The 22712-nt window shown below is 41.6% G+C and overlaps 1 protein-coding gene across 2 annotated transcripts in view; it reads right to left on the minus strand.

The window, feature by feature from the left end:
• Positions 1-22712, minus strand: part of NOX4 (NADPH oxidase 4) — a 318054-nt gene that overhangs the window by 54697 nt on the left and 240645 nt on the right. The gene's annotated exons all lie outside the window — the stretch shown is intronic.

Consider the following 22712-nt stretch of genomic DNA (forward strand, 5'->3'; position numbering starts at 1 on the left):
ATGTGCATATTTTCGAAAATCAAAACTGTGCGTGCAAAAGATTTTCCTGCTCCAACTCTCCCATCAGACTATTTCTTTGCAGTGTGCATAATAGTACACAAGAAATCCCTGCTGTGCACAATTTTACAAACACGGGCAAGTTTCAAGAGATGATTTATGCACACAAAAATAGTTTTATGTTCTTAAATTCTTTTGAAAATGTAACCCAAAAGGAATTCAGGTGGATATATAAATTGGGCCCACAGTGAGGTCAAGAAGAGACCTAGGGAGTATAATTTTCAAATGAATAAAATATGCTTTACTGTAGAAATGCCCCTTATAAAAACTGATAAATACCAGATAATCCTATGAACTACCCAGCGGCATATCTAATATCAACAAATTAACAACCCTCTGGTATCACCATCATACACACAAAAATTGTTTGGCTTGATGATCTAACAGTTTGAGTTCTTATAAAAAAAATGTAAAAACAAAAAATTTGAAAAAAATGAAAAAACATTTTGAGAGTAGAAAACTAATGATAGTGATATCGGTGCGTTGGTAATTTGTTGACTTTATAAAAACTGCATAACTATTTCATGTATAAAATTACATACACACACACTATGGGGCGGATTTTAAGAGCCCTGCTCGCCTAAATCCGCCTAAATCCGGGCGGATTTAGGCGAGCAGGGCCCTGTGTGCCGGTGCGCCTATTTTACATAGGCCTACCGGCGCGCGCAGAGCCCCGGGACTCGCGTAAGTCCCGGGGTTTTCTGAGGGGGGCATCGGGGGCGGGCCCGGGGGCTTGGTTACGGCCCGGGGCGGTCCGGGGGCGTGGCCGCGCCCTCCGTACCCGCCCCCAGGTCGCGTCCCGGCGCACAAGCGGCCCACTGGCGCGCGGGGATTTACGTCTCCCTCCGGGAGGCGTAAATCCCCCGACAAAGGTAAGGTGGGGGTTTAGACAGGGCCGGGCGGGTGGGTTAGGTAGGGGAAGGGAGCGGCCTCGGAGGGAACGGGGGTAGGCTGCACGGCTCGGTGCGCGCCGGCTATATGGAATCGATAGCCTGATGCGCCAGCAAAAGTACGCCAATTCGCGCGGTTTGAAAATCTACCCCTATGTGCATTTGTGCTTTTATACATACAACTGGATTTTACTTATGTAAATGCACTTTACCCATGTAAGTGGGCTTTTGAAAATTACTACAATAGTATTTTATATTTGTGTGTGTTCTGGGGTGGAGTCTGGGCAGGACTGGGGTTTACATGCATGCGTTTAGTTTTTAAAAAATATGCACACATTCTTTCTTCAAAACTGTATGCACCAAAATAGCAAGTATAATTGTGTGCTCATAATCTTGCTCAAATGTTCATACTTAACTGTTAAAATTAGTATAATGTTTGTCCCAAAAAACTCTCATTCTGAAGAAAGAAATGCAAGTACAAAAGAAAGATGCACAGGAGTATCCTTTTACATGTAATGAATGTGGTAAAAATTTCAGTCAGAAGACAGAACTAATACAACACCAGAAAATCAAGAAAAAGAAGAGATTGGTTCATCTACAGAATATGGGAAAAGCTTTCTTAATAAATCAAACCTCACAAAATAACAGGAAAGTCACACTGATGAGAAACCATTGTCGTGTTCTGATTGTGATAAAAGTTTCAATCAGAAAACAAATTTCTCAAGAAACCCTAAATTCCACTCAGCTTCAAGATTCAGATAGGAAATGTAATAAAAGCAAAAGTGATACTGATGACAGATCATTCTCTTGTACTAAATCTGACAAGTGGCAAGCACTTCAAATAGGAAGACAGACATCTCCCATGCCACTCTGCCTTGCTGCTATATCCTTTATAGTACACATTAGGTGGTCTTTTTTACACTCAGCATTGCTGTCATACCCATATTTTGCTTCTTGAGGGTCTTGCTGTCACTTTGTCCTTGCTGTCTTACCCCAGACTCTATATCTTGATGTATTCTTACAACTGTGAGGGGCCACTTTGCACCTTTCATGGTGTCTTGGAGTGTTGATGTCACTGTTTTTGCTGCTTTATCCTTTTCTTGGTGACTTGGGGTTGTTTCTGCCATCTTTTCTGCTTTATTCCCCCCTTCAAGATGCCTTAGGACAGTGATGGCAAACTCCAGTCCTCAAGGGCCACAAACAGGCCAGGTTTTCAGGATATCTACTCTTAATATGCATGAGAAAGATTTGCATACACAGCCTCCACTTTATGCAAATATATCTCATGCATATTCATTGTGGATATTCTGAAAACCTGGCCTGTTTGTGGCCCTCGAGGACTGGAGTTCTCCATCACTGCCTTAGGATTTTGATGTTACTCTTGTCACTTTGCCTCTCATGCTGCCTTTGAGGGCTCATGTCACTGTTTCTGGTACCCTCTGTTAAAGCCTTAGCCTTTCTTCCTGCTTTTGGAATTCCTGCCACTTCTGGTGACAGGTTGACATAGTTTTGATAAATTGGGATGCCTTCACCCTTCTGATGATGTCTACCCACCAGTTTTATTAGAATAGATAAAAAGTCCCTAATTATGGAGCCAATAATAAGCTACAATGCTGTCCCCATAGACTTTAATCATAAACAAATGAATGAATAAAATATATTAAATTTTTGTTTTCATTTGAAACTAATGAACCAGATGGAGGAGTCTTACAAAATGAATAAAGGAACCAAAACAAAAATGTTTCATCTGCAGACCCTTAAAAGGCAGATTAATCAAAGACATGCACTAGGGAAAAAAATGCCTACATAATAATCAACAAAAATGACCCAAACAGCATTTTCAAAGGGAAAATTATGTGTACAAAAATGTTTAAAAGTGGTGCTAAAGATGGAGAAGGCATGTGAAGATCATGAAAAAACAAACAGAGGTAGATGCAGAAAGCATATGTGCAGATGAAGATTGATTACTAGTTTTTAGAGAGATGTGCCTCTGAGGTCAGTTTATAACCCTGTTTATGAAATTAGTTCTCACAGAGAGAAGTGTGTCATGAATTTTGTTTTCCTATGTGCGTAACACCACTGAGTAAGATGCTTCAGAGGCCAGGATCATTTTTACACCACATCTTTGTTCTGAACATGATGGAATGACCATAACCTTGTTTTCTTTGTACTGCACAGTATGCTGTAACATGCTTCATAAAAAAAAAAAAAAAAACGGAAGCACATAATGTACCATCTTGAGCAAATAAAAAGTAAGTTAAACAGTAAAAAGAAAAAAAAAATCAAGTGACAAAAAATACATTCCAAGCTGTGCAAAAGAAAGGAAAAGAGGATTTGACAGGACATTTGTAGAAAATTCAAGAAATTACAAGTCTATACTATATTGTATATGTTTCATATACAGTCACATTGCCATATCCAATTTTCTCTAATTCACATGACAAATAACTTTCTAATGTATTATTAATTTCAAAATCCTTGAGATATATGAAGACAATTTCTGCTCATGCAATAAAATATTATCTCCTTCTCAATCTCCTTACCTGCCTCTCACTCCTTGCCAGCTCACAATATTTCTGTCTCCATCTTTCACCCCTTATGAGCCACCTCCTCTGGTTCCCCTAGCCCCGGCCTCAGCTTTAGGCCTTTATTCTTTTTAAACAAATACAACAATTCAGATCCCGTGTGTCATCACAACTGTTTACAAAATCGGTATTCATATTCATGGTCATTTATCACATAATGTGTGTCTACATTCGCTTTCTTGTTCTACATAATAGCGAGTATTCTAGTTATTAGTGAAATATACTCTTGGATATCACCACAGCTGCTACATAAACAGGTTCGACATAATAGTAAAAACAAGATCTAATTCACCTCAACGTAAAAGACAGAAATTACAAGTTCTAATTCTGCTCACAGTGCACTTTATATCATTCATTACGTGTACCACCTGACTCAGGTATAAACAATCTAGATAATCCAAGAGGTAATCCAAACCAATCTAGGCCTCCTCAGACAGCTCATGAAGGGATGTCTCTGCAACATCAGATAGTTGAAATTCCACCTGGTGTATTGTCTATATACTCAATAAGCTGGTGCACAGATGCCCTTGACTGTTGCCTGTCTCACACAGTGCTACTGCCCGCCTTTCATGTTCCACAATTGTTTTAGAAAAAAAAACTATTTTCCTGTACCTCCTCATAAGGTCCCACAAGACTCAGCCACTGCCTTCATTACCCTCCAGCCCCTCTGCAGCAAGTAATCAAAGCATCAGATCTCTTGTAGCCTCCATCACCCGCTGCCCCCATCATGTTGCTGCTATCGTCCGTAACACAAAACCCAGAGAGGATTATGCAGCAGATATTAAAATCCTATGTTCTTAACCACCTGCAGGGGTCAGTCAACCAGGATAATACCCAGTGGTCTGTGTCACCATCTTGCTAGAGAACACAATCTCATTGGTGTGGCTTGCTGCTGATGCAGGAGAGGGAGCTGCTGGCCTACCACCTCACAGGGGGAAAAAGGATGGGGGATTCAGCTTGGAAGGCAGACTTCCCTTTTGCTATGGCTTTTCCAGATTCTGCTTTGAATAGAGGTCAGGGTCCCCAGACTAGTACCTGCCTGCTATGAACCCAAAACTACTGGGTTCTATTTATGCAAGTGACGGAGCACTGTTTTAAAAATGGCTCATTTTCTTCCTACTGACGGCCTTTAGACAGTAGGAATTCATTCTGCAAAATGCTGATTCTCCATAACAGTAATGAGCCGCCCCACATCTGATGTCTTATGGAATCCCTTCTCTGGATCTTTGGGGGCCATGTCTACAGCTGGGGCTGAAGGCAGAGGAGGAGATACAAGACCAGGACTGTCTCTCATGCTTTCAACTGCCTGCTTCTTCCTGGGGGTGATCTTGGCTCGGCAGGATCGCTTACTGCCTTTGTGGCTATGCTATCTACCTGTTGCTGTTCACCAGTATCTATGCTCTGCAAAGCTTTCTCAGACACTGGATTTTCAATATCCCCCTTCAAGTCCCTGACATGAATCTTGTGAATCAGTATTTTTTTGAAAGTTCTGCCATAGACAGCGGTCAGAACAGAAGATCGAGCAATGTGCAGACTTTAGCAGATGCCCACTGGCTCCTAATCCTCTCTTACTGCTGCTATCACCTGCAAAGAATCTGCCTTTTTCTACCCCTGCTTCATACTAACAATGGAGAAGGAACAAAGTGGCAGCTTTTCTAGTCTTCTTAGTCAACCCTGCCTCTTTAGTTGGTTTCTCCCTCTCAAAAAAATCTTATTTATTCATTTATTTTTATTTGTTTAAATACCGCCACTACCAAAACCCAGGATGGTGTACAACATCCAAAAAAATTAAGATTACATAAACATACCAAACAAATGAAACAAAAGACTATAAAAAACATTATAAAGAAACGGTGGAATTCACTTCCAGAGCCACTATGCCAGATAACAGAAAGAAAGAATTTCAAGCATGACCTGAAAACATGGCTCTTCAGAAGGGCATATGATTTAATATAAAATGCCAATATGCTAATATATGCAATGACAGTACCAGAGTTAATGCTAAACGAGCTTTCAATATATAATGAATGATAGAAAGGGAATTGCTAACAGAATTAGAATTTGAATATACTGTTGTGTTGAACTAGAAACGTATCAATATGAATTAGAATTTAAATTAGAATTTGTTTTTACTGTTGTATTGAACTAGAAATATGATCTAAATTTATATAATAGCTACTTTGATATCCTAGAATATATATAACTGTTATGGTTTTGAGGTGTTGGAGTGGATTCTTGGGTACTGCGGTGATGACCAAGCCCCCGAGGAGCAGCCCCGGGAGGAGCTGCAGTACTAGGCTAGACTCCAGACAGGCAAACACAGATTTGTCTTTTATTATGCAGCTGGATGATACCACCAGAGGTGGCAGTAGTGAGGTGATCCAGTAGTTGCAGTCCAGGGACACTCTGCAAAGGCGACCCGTCTCACAATGGTAGATGTTAGCAGCACACGGTAGTATAGGGAGTTCCGGTTGCAGGTTCCCAGTGCGGAGCTGTAGATGAGACAGACTGATAAAGGTTAGATTACTCACTAATAGGCCGATACAGTAAAAACGCGGGAGAGCGGGCGAACACCCGCTCTCCCGGCGCGCGCACAGGCCACTCTCCTGTGCGCGTGATTCGGTATTTTAATTAATTTTAAATAGGGCCAGCGGTAAAAAGAGGCGCTAGGGACACTAGCATGTCCCTAGCGCCTCTTTTTGGACAGGAGTGGCAGCTGTCAGCAGTTTTGACAGCCAACGCTCAATTTTGCTGGCGTCGGTTCTCGAGCCCGCTGACAGCCACGGGTTCGGAAACTGGACGCCGGCAAAATTGAACATCCGGTTTTCAACCCGCGAGCTGCGGGCCTATTTCAAATTTTTTTTTCTATTTTTTTTTTTTTTTTTAACTTTCAGGACCTTCAACTTAATATCGCGATGATATTAAGTCGGAGGGAGCACAGAAAAGCAGTTTTTACTGCTTTTCTGTGCACTTTCCCGGTGCCCAGAGAAATTAGCGCCTAGCTTTGGGTAGGCGCTAATTTCTTAAAGTAAAATGTGCGGCTTGGCTGCACATTTTACTTTCTGTATTGCGTGGGAATACCTAATAGGGCCATCAACATGCATTTGCATGTTGCGGGCGCTATTAGGTTCTGGGGGGTTGGACGCGCATTTTGGACGCGCTATTACCCCTTACTGAATAAGGGGTAAAGCTAGCGTGTCCAATCGCGGGGTAACCGTGCACTCCGCCGGAACGCACTGTACTGTATCAGCCCGTAAGTTGGTAGCTGTATAGATGTAGATCCCAGCATGCAGAAGTAGTTGGATTACAGGCACCGAGGCAGGGAGCGCAGGCCCTCGAGGAGCGAGTACCTGGTATCCCAGATAGGCACCTGAAAGAAAGCAAAGGGCCCCCGAGGAGCGGGTACCCAGGTTAGATGAATTACCCCGAAGGGCACAGAGAGCTTCCAGCGCCAGCACAGCTCAGACTGGAGGCATTCCAATCCTTGCTAACTCAAGTTGTTAGCAAATGAAGGGCAGGCTAAATACCCAGATGGCGTGACATCACTCGAGGGGGACGCCCCAGAGGTTTCTGCCATGACGTGGATAAAGACGTGGGTGGCGTGCGCGCACGTACCCTAGGAGGCCCTCAGGAGAAACATGGTGGATAGCCTTGCCACAGCCATCCCGAGGACGCTGGAGAGAGCAGCAAGCAGACGCAGCGGTAGCCATCTTCCCAAGGCTAGTGGGGAGAGCAGAGAGAAAGGTGAGGCACAGAGGTCGAAACCGTCTGAGACCGACGGATGCAACAATAACTATGAACTAGAATATGTACTTGCTATGGTGTTGAAAGATGTGGATTGTAGACTCAAAATATATGATCGGAGACCACGAATATGAACGCAGTTACTGTAAGCCATTGTGTTCTTATTTTGGAATAGCGGTATATAAAACAACTGAATAAATAAAATAAATAATAAAAAGCAATCAATGATATACATATCTTCATTCTAGTGACAATTATTCAATTAGTTATGCTTTTTATACAGGTTATCTAGTGCTTAACGCAGCACTTCTTGAAATGCCATTCTGAAGAGATGGGTTTTCAACACGACTTTAAAAGTCTTAGTACAACTCATAAGGTTCAGTTCCTGAGATATTGAATTCCACTGCCTTGGAGTAGTAATGGAAAAAGTCCTCTCTGTGGTGTTAGTTAGCCAAGCATGACTCATGGAAGGCACATCCAGAAAACCTCTCTGAGATGATCTCAAAGTTCGAGATGGATTGTAAAAGTGAAGTAAAGCATTCGCCCAAGCTATGAATCCATAGACAGCAGCTTGTGTATCACTAGCAAGATTTTATATGAAATTCCTTATGAAACAGGTAGACAGTGAAGGTCTCTTAACATAGGTGAAATTTAATCTCTCATAGAAGGACCAGAAATCAGCGGTGCCACATAATTTTGAAGTATTTGTAACGCTTTTAGAACTCATTTTGCCAGACCACTATAAATCTATTAGAGGTAAAATCAATGCTTGCACAATCAATGCTGGCCTCAATTGTATGAAGACGCTACCATTGATGTTCATATTTACAAAGATCGCATCTTAATGATAAAAGTTTGGGGAGCAACTTTAGCTAGAGCACTGGTTACTAGAGATGTGAATCGTGTGATCGATCGTCTTAACGATCGATTTCGGCTGGGGGGGGAGGGAATCTTATCGTCGTGGTTTTGTTTTTTAAAATATCGTGTAAATTGTAAATCGGGGGAGGGCGGGAAAACCAGCACACTAAAACATCCCTAAAACCCACCCCGACCCTTTAAAATAAATCCCCCACCCTCCCAAACCCCCCCAAAATGCCTTAAATTACCTGGGGTCCAGAGGGAGGGTCCCGGTGTGATCTTTTACTCTCGGACCTCCGGTGCGTTGTAGAAATGGCGCCGGCGCGACCTTTGCCCTGTCATATGACAGCAGGGCAAAGGTAGCGCCGGCGCCATTTTGTTTTTTTGTCCCCCGACGTCAGGAGCGTAGGAGATCGCTCCCGGACCCCCGCTGGACCCCCAGGGACTTTTGGCCAGCTTGGGGGGCCTCCTGACCCCCACAAGACTTGCCAAAAGTCCAGCGGGGGTCCGGGAACGACCTCATAAACTCGAATCGTTTTGCCGTACAGCAAAATGGCGCCGACCGTACGGCATGGTCGGCGCCATTTTGCTGTACGGCAAAACGATTCAAGTTTAGGAGGTCGTTCCCGGACCCCCGCTGGACTTTTGGCAAGTCTTGTGGGGGTCAGGAGGCCCCCCCAAGCTGGCCAAAAGTCCCTGGGGGTCCGGGAGCGATCTCCTGGACGCGTGACGTCGGGAGCTAGGAATCAAAATGGCGCCGGCGCTACCTTTGCCCTGTCACATGAAAAGGGCAAAGGGCCACCGGCGCCATTTCTCTTCACAGCAGCCGTGGGCAGAGAGCGGGACATCGCGCCGGGATCATCGCGCCGGGACCCCAGGTCATTTAAAACATTTTGGGGGGGTTCGTGAGGGTGGGGGTTTGTTTTAAAGGTTCGGGGTGGGTGTTAGGGTTTTTTTGGTGTGCCGGTTTTCCCACCCCCTATTTAACGATACAATACAAATGCCCCTGACAATAAATCGTGGGCATTTGTATTGTATCGTGCACTCTAACGATTTTGGACGATTTTAAAATTATCTGACGATAATTTTAATCGTTCAAAAACGATTCACATCCCTACTGGTTACAGCTAAATCCCACTTACAGCATTTTCCATCAAAACTGGTAAGAATTCATGCAGTTCTACAGAGTGTGCTTCTGTTACCTGGTCTGTATCAATATGCCCTCTTCCCATATAGGTAGAATTAGATGGGGGAGGAGTAGCCTCATACAACAAACTAGCAAGGTCATTTATCAAAATGCATTAGGGCGCTATCACACGTATTAGGATAACGCCATAACATACATGATAAATACCACTTTGCGAAATGCATATGCAAATTCAAAATTTGTATTCGAGTAGGAAGAATTTGGGCAGAGTAAATGGAAGTGAGGGTCAGTTAACATGGCATGCAATAAAGTAATTAACACTATCGCGGGAAATAACTATACCTTTTTTCTGTGCATTATGTCTGTGTTACCAGCCGAAGTGGTATTTATCGCAAATGCCAGTGAGAGAGAGAGAGGCCTTCTTATATCACTGTAAGAGGAGGGTATTATGAACTTGGGATGAGGTTTACATGCAGTGTCATATGTACGAACAGCACAGTTACCATCAGTGAAGATTTAATCTGATTTGGAGAGATGAAAGGTGAAAGAAGAGTAGATCTGTACCATATTCTCTCTACCTTAGCTTGATGCACTTTCTACCTAGCTACAATCAGTGGTATAAATAGTTAACTTTTTTGTGAGTCTCTACAGAGTCTCTCTTTTTCTCTCTCTAGCAGCCCAAACCACCATTCACGATAAAAATCTTTTCGGCTGGTAACGCATTTGTAATAGATTACTCAGTGTGCGGTGTTAAAATAACATGCGGTGTGATAATGTATCTTGCACTGCAGTGAATACCAATGCGATGCAGTATTGGGAAAATAGCCTAACTACGCCCCTTTATTTATTTATTAATCGCTGGTGCTGTTTTTGCTATATTTATAGCAAAATGATGAATCATGAATCTAGGTCTAGGGTAGCTAAAGGAAATAAGAGAATGCTCATACCATGGAATCAGTCTGATCAAGATATTAATTGAGCAGGTGTTTACTAAGGACTCATTAAAAACCAGGTCCAACATATGACAAGGCTTATTGTTACTTGAGTGATAATCTACTTCCATCCTAACAAGGCCATACCATTAAGAAAATATTCACAATTCATGGATATAAGAAGCAAGCAAATTAAAGTCAACAATTACTATATTAATAAAATTAGTTTTGGAATGAATCAACTCTTCAAAAAAAAAAAAAAAAAAAGAACTCTCTCTGTTGAGCATAGTAGGTGGAGAAAAGACTACACAGAAGTTGAACTTCTTTAAGAACAAAACAAGCTTCTAATAAAGAAAACCTTACCTAAATTTTCTATAGCAAGGTAATTTCCAATATCTTCCTTGTCTTGAAATTACAGTAATCGAATTTGGAGAGCCATGTAATAATAGGAAGACCTCTTCTGGTGATATAAATTCACCATTGGAACTCATCATTCACAAAGGAGCACACACAGGAGCTCTTCTGTTATGTTCCTTGGTTTGTTTTGCTCCTCCGGAATCCTCCACTAGCTCTTGACCCCACACTGGTGACGTCATTGGGTACAGTGCCTAAGCTTCTGATGACAGCTGAGCTAGCAGGAATGGTAAAGGCAGAAAAGGCAGTATTCTCTCAATGGCAGCAAGAGGTCTTGTGAGGCCAGATAGTCCAGAGAGCAGACAAGGCAGGAAAGGAGAAGCTCCAGATGAGGCAGCCTCTGCTGGTGACATCGATCTTACTGGTGGCATGCCTAGTCCTCATGATCCCATGACTCTTATCTATATTATAGCTATTTGTACTTGCCCCAACTCTCTCTGAAGGATACATACAAATATGGGAATGGACTACAGATTGTACGCAAATGACATTCATTTTTTGTCTCTGTTACTACTTCAATTGAGGATGCCTTCAGACAGGTTGAGTGTTGTCTCTGTTTTGTTCAGGATTGGATAAAAGCCAATGGTCTATAACTTAATATTGGTAAGACAAAGATGGTACTTTTAAGCAGACTTCCTCTTAATTTTCAACTAAAGTCATTCCAGTTTGCCACTGAAAAAAGATGACATCTCCTCATCAGTCAGGAACTAGGGAGTCCAGCTCCAATCTGATCTTTCACTGTGGCAGCAGGAAAAGATGGTCGCCACAAGGGCTTTTTATAAACTATGCCTTCTTCAAGGCTTAAAACTATAGCTATTTACTGGGATAGGATGTGGTGTTGGATTTGGTAAGTATTGGGGGGGCGGGGCATTAGGAAATTTTCTGGGCCTAGACCTTTGCACAGGTCTCAGCCTAGGCCCTAGTATTTGACCAGGACCTAGACCAAGACCCCAGTATTGCGCTCGGGCATAAACCACAGTCCCTTTGTTGGGTTATGGCCTATGCCTATGCAAGGCCCAGGTTTCAGGTTTTGGCTAAGACCAAGGTGCCAGAATCACACTTGTGCAAAAGCCTGGACCCCTGCTTTGGATCTTGAGCTAGGCCTGAGGCCAGGCAAGGCCCTGGCCTCAGGCCTCAGGCCTAGCTCAAGGCCCAGCCGGCAAATTTTTTTTTTAATTGGTTATCGAAATGAAAGGAGATTCCAATAAAATTGTAACAATTTAACTTGTTCCATTTTGAAAATGATCTGAAACTAAATAGGAAATTTAGTCTCATTTCCTATCTCGTTTCTCCTGAATACCCATCTCTAGTAGGCATTCCTTTCCCTACATTTAACACTCTTTGGTTAGGTAAAGAACATATTTTAGAAATATATGAAAAATGATCCTCTGAAATACCTAACATCTCAATATTCTTGTAACAGGAAAATTTAGGAATCGAAAATTCCTTGATCTTGTTAAATTTTGCAAATCCTCCAAACGATAACTTCTATCAAATTATCTTCTATACAGGATAAACCAGCATTCTGAACAAAAGTCATATTGGCATTAAGACTGAACTCTTTTGGAAGTACTGTATCCAATCTATTGTCCTGTTTCTCAAATTTTATTCTAGTTTCTCTAGAGAAATTTCAGAAATGGGAAGCAGTTTGGGTCAGAGTTTGATTCAATTTGGCAACCATCTACCAAATATCCTTCAAGGTTATTGTATCAGGTGCCTCCATAACACAATAATTACTTTGAAGAATAGTTATAACTGATAGTAAGGGAACCCTAAGGGATACATTGGAGGTGCTTTGTACTACATTCAAGGGAGAGCTACCAAATGGAACATTAAATTGCTCCGTACTGGGGTTGAAAAGGTTAGACCACCCAAAGAAGAGTTAGATTGCTGCAATCCTGGAATGAAAGGCATCCCTGATGGCTGAGACAGTGGCGGAACAATGCCAGGACTTACAGAAACCTCTATTAGAGAGGTTTCAATACTACTTTCCAACAAGGGCAACTCACCCAAGTGCTGGATATGGTTGTTCATCGGTCTATGGATGGTCCCAGAAGTGTGTGCGGAAGTCGTGATCTTATTTTTCCACTTTATCCCTATCACACCAAAGGGGAGCTGTGCACCGTTAGAGCCACTTTTAAGTGCTGTAGCTAGATGATGTCACACAGCAAGTGGGGAGGGGGCCCCAGAGAGTGGACTGCAGGCCAATGACCCAACCACCACACAGTTCTTCTCACACTCTCCAAGCAATCTTTGCAGCAGTCCTTTCTCTCTTGATATCTCCTTGTAATCCCCCCCCCCCCCGACACACACACATCCAGACCTGCTTCTTCTTTGTCCCATCCCCAAATGATTCCACTTTGTCCTCGTCCAAAAATGCATCGCTTTACTTCTCCCATAGTCTTAAATGGGACTGAATCAAATGAACTGAGAAGAATCAGATTTTTGGGGGGACGGCACACAATTGATTTCTATGACAGAACTGAACATTGACTTGTTTGGATTATCTGAATGCACATCCCTAATACTTGCAGAAAAGCTGAATATTGTGAGCATTTTTTCCTTTTAAGGATCCACTTAGAATGCCTTACTTAGTACACTGAGAGAGGAAGTTGATTACTTGCATTTTAGAAAAGAGCTTAAGACATTACTTTTCAAGTAGGCATACAAATAAATACAATTTTACAATTAGGTAACAGAGTTTTAGAGGTGGGGGTTTATTTTTTATATTTTTGCTACTGTATAATATACATTTGTTTATGTTTCTAAGAATGCTATTTTGTGATCCATACTGGACAACTTTGTTGGAAGATAACAGATACAAGAATGTATAAATAAAGTTCTGTGCTATTCTCCCTATTATCTGAAGGTCTGAAGAGATCATTGTCTGTGGCAGGAAAGAGGATGCTAAGTGAAAACTTTAGATCACACATAATCAAGCATTTAAACTACAGAGTGGGGATTGCAGGAGATAGCCAGTCAAATTGGAATGTCACCCCCAAGCAATACAGGAAGTGAGAAGACAAACTAACAAAATCAGTCAGTTAAAAATAAAACAGAAAAGGCAACTAGAAAAAGCAACTGGAAAGCTATAACTACAAAGGCTCATAGTTTGAGCAATAACATCCCAGACCTCCAGGCCCTAATGGTAGAGGCGGAATTGGACACTGCTGCTGTTATGGAGATATGGTTCACAGTCTCATGATTGGGATGTGACCATTCCAGGCTATAATTTGTTAAGGAAGGACAGAGAGGACAGAAAAGGGGAAAGAATAGCTCTTTATGTCCAAAAATTATGCAAGCAACTGAATTGCCAGGGACGTGGGGTAAAGTAGCATTATGAACCATAATAAAAAGAGAAAATGATGCTTACATTTTTTCTGTGTGATCTATAGGCCTCCAACCCAAATGGATAAACTGGACAGAGACCTGAACAAGGACACCCAAAAGTTGGGCTACTCGTTTGAGATTTTAATCTGCCAGATGTGGATTGAAGCATCCCTTCTGCAGAATCTAGAAAAAGTAAAGAGATAGGGGATGCCCTTCAAGGCGCTCTGCTCAAACAAATGGTAATGGTACCCATGAGGGAGGGTGTGATCCTCGATCTAGTGCTCATGAATGGAGATAATGTCTCTGATGTTCGGGTAAGGGCTCACCTGAACACTAGTGATAATCAGATGGTATGGTTCAATATCATAAATAGGATACAGAGAAATCACACAAAGAAGTTTTGAATTTCACAAATATAAACTTTATCAAAATGGGAATGTACCTGGAAGAAGAACTGGAAGACAGGGAGAAAATGGGTGAACAGTGGGCCAAATTAAAAGGAGCTATTACAAAGGCAACAAATCTATAAGTTAGGAAAGTAAAGAGTAAGAGGAAAAATAAACCAATCTGTTTCTCTATGGAGGTGGCTGAAAAATTAAGGCAAAAAGAACAGCATTTAAGAAGTATAAAGGATCCCAAAAAAAGGAACCAAAGGAAGAATATCTGTTAAAACTGAGGAAGATGAAGAAAGAAATCAAAAAAGCAAAAAGTCAAACAGAAGAAAGAATTGCCAAAGATATAAAGAGAGGAGACAAAACACTTTTCAGATATATCAGAGAAAGAAGGAAGACCTGAAGAAGTATAATGAAATTGAAAGGTGACAAGTAGCACTGTGTGGAGAGAGATGAAGAAATGGTGGAAATATTAAACAAATGCTTCAGTTCGGCTTTCACTGGAGAAGGACCAGGGCTGGTTGACAAGACCATAGATAAAACTCTGTTTATAGAAGAGAATGTATGGGAACAGCTAGGAAAACTGAAAGTGGGCAAGTCCATGGGGCTAGATGAGGTTCATCCCAGAATACCGAAGGAGCTCAGAGATGTGTTGATGGGTTTGCTGCATGACCTGTTCAATAGATCCCTGGAAATGGGAGTGGTGCCGAGGGATTGAAGAAGAGCAGTGGTGACCCCGCTTCACAAGAGTGGTAGAGAGGAAGCTGGAAACTACAGGTTGGTTAACCTCACTTCTGTGGTAGGAAAATTAATGGAGAGACTGTTGAAGGAAAGGATAGTGAACTAACTACAATCAGGAGGATCGCAGGCCCTGAGGCAGCATGGATTCACCAGGTGAAGGTTCTGTCACACAAATCTGATTGATTTTTTTTGATTGGGTGACTATAGAACTGGATCAAGGAAGAGTGCTTGATATCATCTATTTGGATTTCAGCAAAGCTTTTGATATGGTCCCACACAGGAGGCTTCTGAATAAAATGAGAAGCTTGGGAGTGAGCACCAAAGTGGTGGCATGAATTGCAAACTGGTTGACTGATAGGAGATCGTGAAATTGTAAATGGAACCTACTCTGAAGAAAGAACAGTGTTAAGTGGAGTGCCACAAGGATAGGTGTAGGCACCGGTATTGTTCAACATCATTGTGAGCTACACTGCAGATGGGATAGAAGGTAAAGTTTGTCTATTTGCCGATGATACTAAGATCTGCAACAGAGTGGACATATCAGAAAGAGTAGAGCAGTGGCGTAGCCAGAATTGATTTTTTGGGTGGGCACAAGGTTAATATGGGTGGGCTGTAGGTATGCAGGTCTACTAGTTGTTTTCTTATTGATAAATAATGCCATATACTGCACCCTAGAATGGCTTTCTAAGTAATTTGCAACAGTCATTATGCATCATGTATGAAACTTTAAAATAATTTACCTCAATTATTTCAAGCACTTACCAGCATTAAAAATTCCTTATTCATCAGAATGTATTTTATATTTATTGCAGTTTATAAATGCACAAGTATAGAAAACAATCAGATCCAATCATGTAATAAAACAAAAATTAATGTATTCTTTCATGAACCATCTTTGCAGAACACCAAAAATCTTCATAAATACGATTAACTATATTTTATCATCAGAACAGGTGCAGCGCAGAGCTAGGGCAATTCACATTACAAATAGCATGAAAAAAATTGTAATTCTGGTGTCACCTCAGCAAAAAATAACCCTCCACTGCTATTTTGTGAAGTAACACAAACTCTTGCAAAGAAAGAGGCATCTAGAACCTTGCTATACAGTCACAGCACGGACTCTCAGGATTCAAATAACAGCAACCTTATGAAAAAGCAGCAATGCAAATACTACACCAGGCCCTAGAACATTTATCTTATTTATTTATTTATCCAAGGTTTTTCTATACCGGCATTCATGATAAGATCATATCATGCCGGTTTACATATAACAGGGGGTGCAAAAACTGTTCTTTTAACAAGTGCAACGGAAGCAAAAGTTACAATAAAACAAGGTTGTAGAACTGGGAGAGGAAGGAAATAAGGATAGTAGCGTAAAAATTTACAGAGGTAACTTATTTACATTGTGCAGTGATGTCTCTTTATGGATATTAACATTGTGCAGTGAGGTCTCTCAATGGATATTTGACTCCGGAAAGGCTTGCCTGAATAGCCAAGTCTTTAATACAAGGCTTGCCTGAATAGCCAAGTCTTTAATACAAGTCTTTAATACAAGGCTTTAATACAAGGCTTTAATACAAGGCTTTAATACAAGGCTTGCCTGAATAGCCAAGTCTTTAATACAAGGCTTGCCTGAATAGCCAAGTCATTAATACATCACCTACTGGAATAACAGAACAAGCTGGACTACTACTTCAGAGAAACTACACGCTGGCGGAAAAACTGCATTTCAGTCACATACACAGGCAAAACAGAGACTGATCTTTACCTAATATAGAAATAAGAGACTACAAATTAGAAACAGAAACATGCAGATAAAACCAAAATAGAAAGCCTGAGAAACTAAAGTTTCTTAACAGTGGAATACTTAAGAGCAAAATACAAAAATATAAGAAATGCACATTCCTAAAGATGACATATTTAAATTGCTCAAGAATCAACAAAATCTATATAGATTAAATGGCAATAACCCTCAATTCATAAATACAAAAAATGTTTTCAATATATGAGGGAAACAGTAAATTACAGTGTCAAATTCTTATTACATTGTTAAAATATCGGGAATCAGTATCAGAGTGATCAGTGCTGCAATCTCCTGGGCTATTGCCCACAAAGGGCTACAACCCGTCTCATATACACGCACTCGTTGTTACGTCATTTACTTCATCCCATTTGGTATATTATTTTGTTTTTTACTTCAGTAGTGAAATTAATCCTAAATATTACCCTTTTAAAAATATCCTTAAGTGAGCTCTCAATATTTCAATACGACTTATCTCATTTTCTTTTTTAACTAGTATCAGACGTCTAAGCGCCATTTTTTGAATACGTGTGTGTTGCTGGGTTAAGCCAGGATCGGCCACAAAGAGTAATGACAAGTCCCCTGAAGCAGGCGTGAACTGCATGCCGAAACATTGCGGGCAGTCAACAAGAAGCAACGCAGAAGGCGACATTAGAGATACTAGTTAAAAAAGAAAATGAGATAAGTTGTATTGAAATATTGAGAGTTCACTTAAGGGTATTTTTAACAGGGTAATATTTTTAATTTATTTAAAATCTTTTCTATACCGTCGTTAAGCTAGATGCCGTCATAACGATTCACAATAAGGCTGATAACTTCATGTTGTATAAAATGTCTTAAATGATATCAACTAAACAGGTGCCATCAAAATACTGTAACATACGTTCATAATAAATATTAATTGGTATGTGTTATAAGTCATGTCCAATTCGATCTGTATCAGCTATAAGATAAATTAATACTTAACTCTAGTCCTTTGTTGTTGAAAGTAAAAAAGAAAGAAAAAATAAAAAATGAGAAACTCCAAAAATAGAATTGATTTCACTACTGAAGTAAAAAACAAAACAATATACCAAACAGGATGAAATAAATGACGTAACAACAAGTGCGTGTACATGAGATGGGTTGTAGTCGTTTGTGGGCAAGAGCCCTGGAGATTGCAGCACTGATCACTCTGATACCGATTCCCGATATTTTAACAATTTAATAATAATTTGACACTGTAATTTACAGTTTCCCTCATATATTGAAAAACTTTTTTATATTTAAATTGCTAACATCTCAAAATAATTTTTTTTCCTTTTGTTGTCTGATCTTTGTATTTTTCTAATCAGTTGGTCCTGGTCTCTTTTTCCTATTTTTTTCCCTTGTCTCTCATTTCCTAATTTCTTTTCAGTGTCTTTCTTCTACTACTATCTTCTTCCCTTCCAGACACATATGCTTTCTCTCAGACTCCCTTTCACACTCATGCTCTCACTCTCACATGTTCTCTCCCCCCCCAACACACACAAGCTCACATTCTCTGCAGACACACATACAAGCTCTCACTTTCTCATCCCTCCCCAGGCTTACATTCTTATGAATACTCAGACACACATCCAGGCACCCATTCTCACCCACACACACAAACCCAGACTCCCATTCTCACCCACACATACACACATTTAAGCACATATTCAAGCTTCCATTCTCACTCATACACAAACCCAGGCTCCCATTCTCACCCATGCATACTCACATTCAAGCTCCCATTCTCACCCATGCATACTCACATTCGAGCTCCCATTCTCACCCATGCATACTCACATTCAAGCTCCCATTCCCATACACCCATTATCATCCACACAAGCCCATGCACAGCTTCCGGTTCCACTTCCTCCCCCCAGCAGGAAGATCAGTTGGCCTCTCCTGCTGCCACCGGCCTCCTGCTATCTTCGGGCCGTACAGCCCACCGATCTTCCTACTTGGGGGGGGGGGGGGGGAGGAAGTGGAAGCTGTGCGTGGTGCTTCTGCTCCCCCCCCCCCCACAACAGGAAGCATGTAATTGACCCACTTGAGAATAAAGGTAGCCAGATAACTTTGATGGGGGATAACAAGTTATCCCACTACCTTTAGCCAGATAATTTGTTCACTCAATGTCTTATTGAATATTGGCCTCTACAGCTACTTGAGATCCCTAGACATCTCTTCTCAACAGCTGGAAGCATGTAATTTTTGAAAGGAGAAATTTAATTACAATTATATAGATCCTAAGACCCAGTCCACAGTAACGATGTGCTGAAAGTAACATTTTAATTTCTCACAGTCACAAAAAAATGTGTGTCAGCCTTTAATGACAACGTCCCCATGTGAAATGTAGGAAACTGAAAAATTCATCAAAATTTCAGTGTTTGAAAATATAAACAGTGGGTGGCGGGGATAATGAGAAACAAAAAGAGAATATGTTACTGTTTGGACAAAACATTGCCCATTTAAATTCCATGATTAAAGTAAACAGAAGCAGATACTTCCCATTACTTTTTCATCAAAACTTAAGAGACACGACACCCCCGCTTACCTCTAGTGTTACTGCATTCTAATTAACAATCTCCATTTGGCAACTGAAGCTGTAATGGAGTAAATGCCATTAATAATTGAGTAATGCGGCAGCATTTGTACAGTATATCATCAATGCCATTATCAATTCCCATACACGTTGGAACCTAGACTGCACCAGCACAGCAGAAAGCAGAGCTGCGGTCTCTGTCATGGTATCTCACAAGTCCCACTGTATTCATCTGGTACTGCAAGAGACACCATACTTGCTAGATAGAAAGTCCTTGTTTTCATATTCAATGGAGCCCTTTAACTTCCTAGGTAACTTTCACACAAGTTTCTTCCTGTCAAGTTGCAATAAATAGTTTTCACTTGGAATAGCTATAGCTAGGCTTCACATGGTTGGTATCATCATTAAATACAATTTGCCTTGCAACATTCAGTGAATTTCCTTTCATGCACAGTGGGTAAAATCATTTTTCCCTCAGAAAACTACTGGTACATTTTCTAAGTTACACCAATCAGACTTGCTGATTACAGAAGAAACTGTCAAAGTGAATAAAGCTACCCTTTCCTGATATTTCTATCTAACTTTGTAAGATTCCCCAAAATAAAAGAAAATAGTTCCTTTTGTCTAAAGGTTTCAATGCCATTTTATCTGGTTTCCCATATTTCAATTTGTGCACGTATATCACTAGTAGTTTCATCTTTTCCTGGGGGGAGGGGAAGTAGGAGGGGACCAAGAAGTTTCTCAGAAATTTTGTTTAGGCAAATATCATACAGCTCCCAGATAGTCCTGCAACGCAAACCATGGGTTGAGAATGAAAGTGACAGAAGCATTATATGACCATTAGTTCTAACAGCAGCAGGCTGTGGAGGTCTTTTCAATGTGCCATTTTCATTGTCTGCTCCCACTTCCATGATGCCATAGTAAGTGTTGCGTCCGGTCTCAGAGTGCTTCGACCTTTGTATCTCACCTTTCTCTCTGCTCTGCCCGCTAGCCTTGGGAAGATGGCCACCGCCGTGTCCGCATGCCACTCTCTCCAGCGTCTCCAGAACGGCAATGGCAAAGCCTCACGCCATGTTTCACCTGAGGGCCTCCTAGGGTGCGTGCGCGCATGCCACCCACGTCTTTATCCACATCATGGCAGGAACCTCGGGGGCGTTCCCCTCAAGTGACTTCACGCCATCCGGATATTTAGCCTGCCCTTGTTTGCTAGCTAATCGAATTAGAAAGGATCATGAATGGATGTAAAGCCTCCGGTCTGAGCTACTCTGCCGCTTCCTTGCTGCCGCTGGAAGCTCTCTCTGCCCTTCGGGGTATTTCTCTAACCTGGGTACCCGCTCCTCAGGGGTCCTTTGCTTTCTTTCAGGTGCCTATCTGGGATCAGGTACTCGCTCCTCGAGGGTCTGCTGTCCCTGGCTTGGTGCCTGTATTCAACTACTTCTGCCTGCTGGGATCTCCACCTATACAGCTACCAACTTAGTGAGTAATCTAACATTCTCAGTCTGTGTCATCTACAGCTCTGCTGCAATGGGAACCTGCATCCGGATCTCCCTATACTATTCTCTGTGAGACGCGTCCCCTCTGCCGAGGGTCCCTGGACTGCTACCTCTGGATCACCTCACTACTGCCACCTCTGGTGGTGTATCTCAGCTGTATAATAAAAGACAGATCTCTGTGTTTGTGTGTCTCGAGTCTAGCCTAGTACTGTGGTTCCTCACGGGGCTCCTCCCTGTGGGAGTGGTCATCTCCACAGTACCCAAGAATCCACTCAAACACCTCAAAACCATAACAGTTTAAGATAGTAAATAATGGCAGAAAAGGATCATCTGGTCCTTCTAGTTATTTTGTCCATGCTGCTAAGTATACATCCCAGTTGCCACCTGCAAGTTTTCTTCTTATCCAAGACAGCATTTTTTGTTTTCCCTCTCTATACATCATCATCTTGGGTAGAATAGCATACAAGATCCCTACTTCATTACCTCCAGGACCCAGCTTTCCCAACTAACCACAAGGCACTGTAATAATGTAAACAAGCAATACTAGCATGGCCATTCAATTCAATTCATTTAACTTACTATACCACTCAGAAAAGGTTCACCAGAGCGATTCATAACAGAAATAGCCAACAAATGCAATCAGTTTAAATAATATCGTTGCCCTAACATTCAATCTCCTAGGTCATCTGCATAGCCTACCAGATAGATATGGGAATTTCTGTTACCTCTCTAGACTTCCATCTCTCTACCAACACTAGCCCTATCCCCAAACTTCATGTCTGACTTGTGGACCTTCTTTTTCAGTTAGAGCTACCATGAAATCCAATCAAAGTGGCAATAGTAGTTCAATGTTAATAAGGACTGCAAGAGACTAAGTCAGCATATATTTCAAGCCTAAGTCCTGCTGTCTGTATGAAGCAGGAGGGAGTCAGTCCACTGCAGGTCTTAAGAGCAGTGTGTGCACTGGCTCACTTTCTGGCCTGAATTCCTTAACAATGAAAGGATGCTGCCACCACAAATGGGCCATTAGATGGCTCCAGTTGAAGAAAACGGCCCACAGGGTAAGTGGTGAGTGGGGAAGATGAGGCAATCTCTGCCTGTCTGGAGACTGGTGGTCATTAGAAAACTGGTTCTTCCATTAGCTGGTTTTCTGGTCCTGCCAACCGCTGACCTACCTTCAAGTAAATCAGATAGGCTAGTCAAATACCAACTTTATCTGGATTACGGGACTGGACAACTCTCTCTCCTCCCCACAGGGAACAGGAAAGCTAACCCTTCTTCCTCTTCCACTCATTATATAGAGTAAGCCAAGCTGCAGCATCTCTCTAACATAATACTTCACAACAACTCTCAACTATGAGGGGTCCTACTTGAAATATTAAAGGAAATCTGCAAAACAGCCACCACCCACCCCAAGATATGATGGGGTTTACAAATGACACTTGCTTTCCTAAGTCACAAATCACATATTGTAAACCTCGTCAAGAGCACATTTGCCTCTGCCACTTTGCAACCACTGCTGCTGTGGCTATGTTGTTCTACCTCACCCCTACTGCCTGTCATTTCCCAAGCTGCAAACACGGTGAAAGACCCCTAGCTCCTATAATCTTGCCCTCTAGCTCCTTTCTTGTGGGTGTATACAGACACAGGACATGGACGACAGCCAATGGGAGGAGAGGAGGGCCTTTTGAGTGTGTCTGTGTGTGTGTGTGTATGGACATCAGGAAATTTCACGAGGATATACAGAGAGAGAAACCCAGAAGCCAAGAAAGAAAGACATTAA

The sequence above is a fragment of the Rhinatrema bivittatum genome, chromosome 5 (genome assembly GCF_901001135.1).
Source record: "Rhinatrema bivittatum chromosome 5, aRhiBiv1.1, whole genome shotgun sequence".
Lineage (NCBI taxonomy): Eukaryota > Metazoa > Chordata > Amphibia > Gymnophiona > Rhinatrematidae > Rhinatrema > Rhinatrema bivittatum.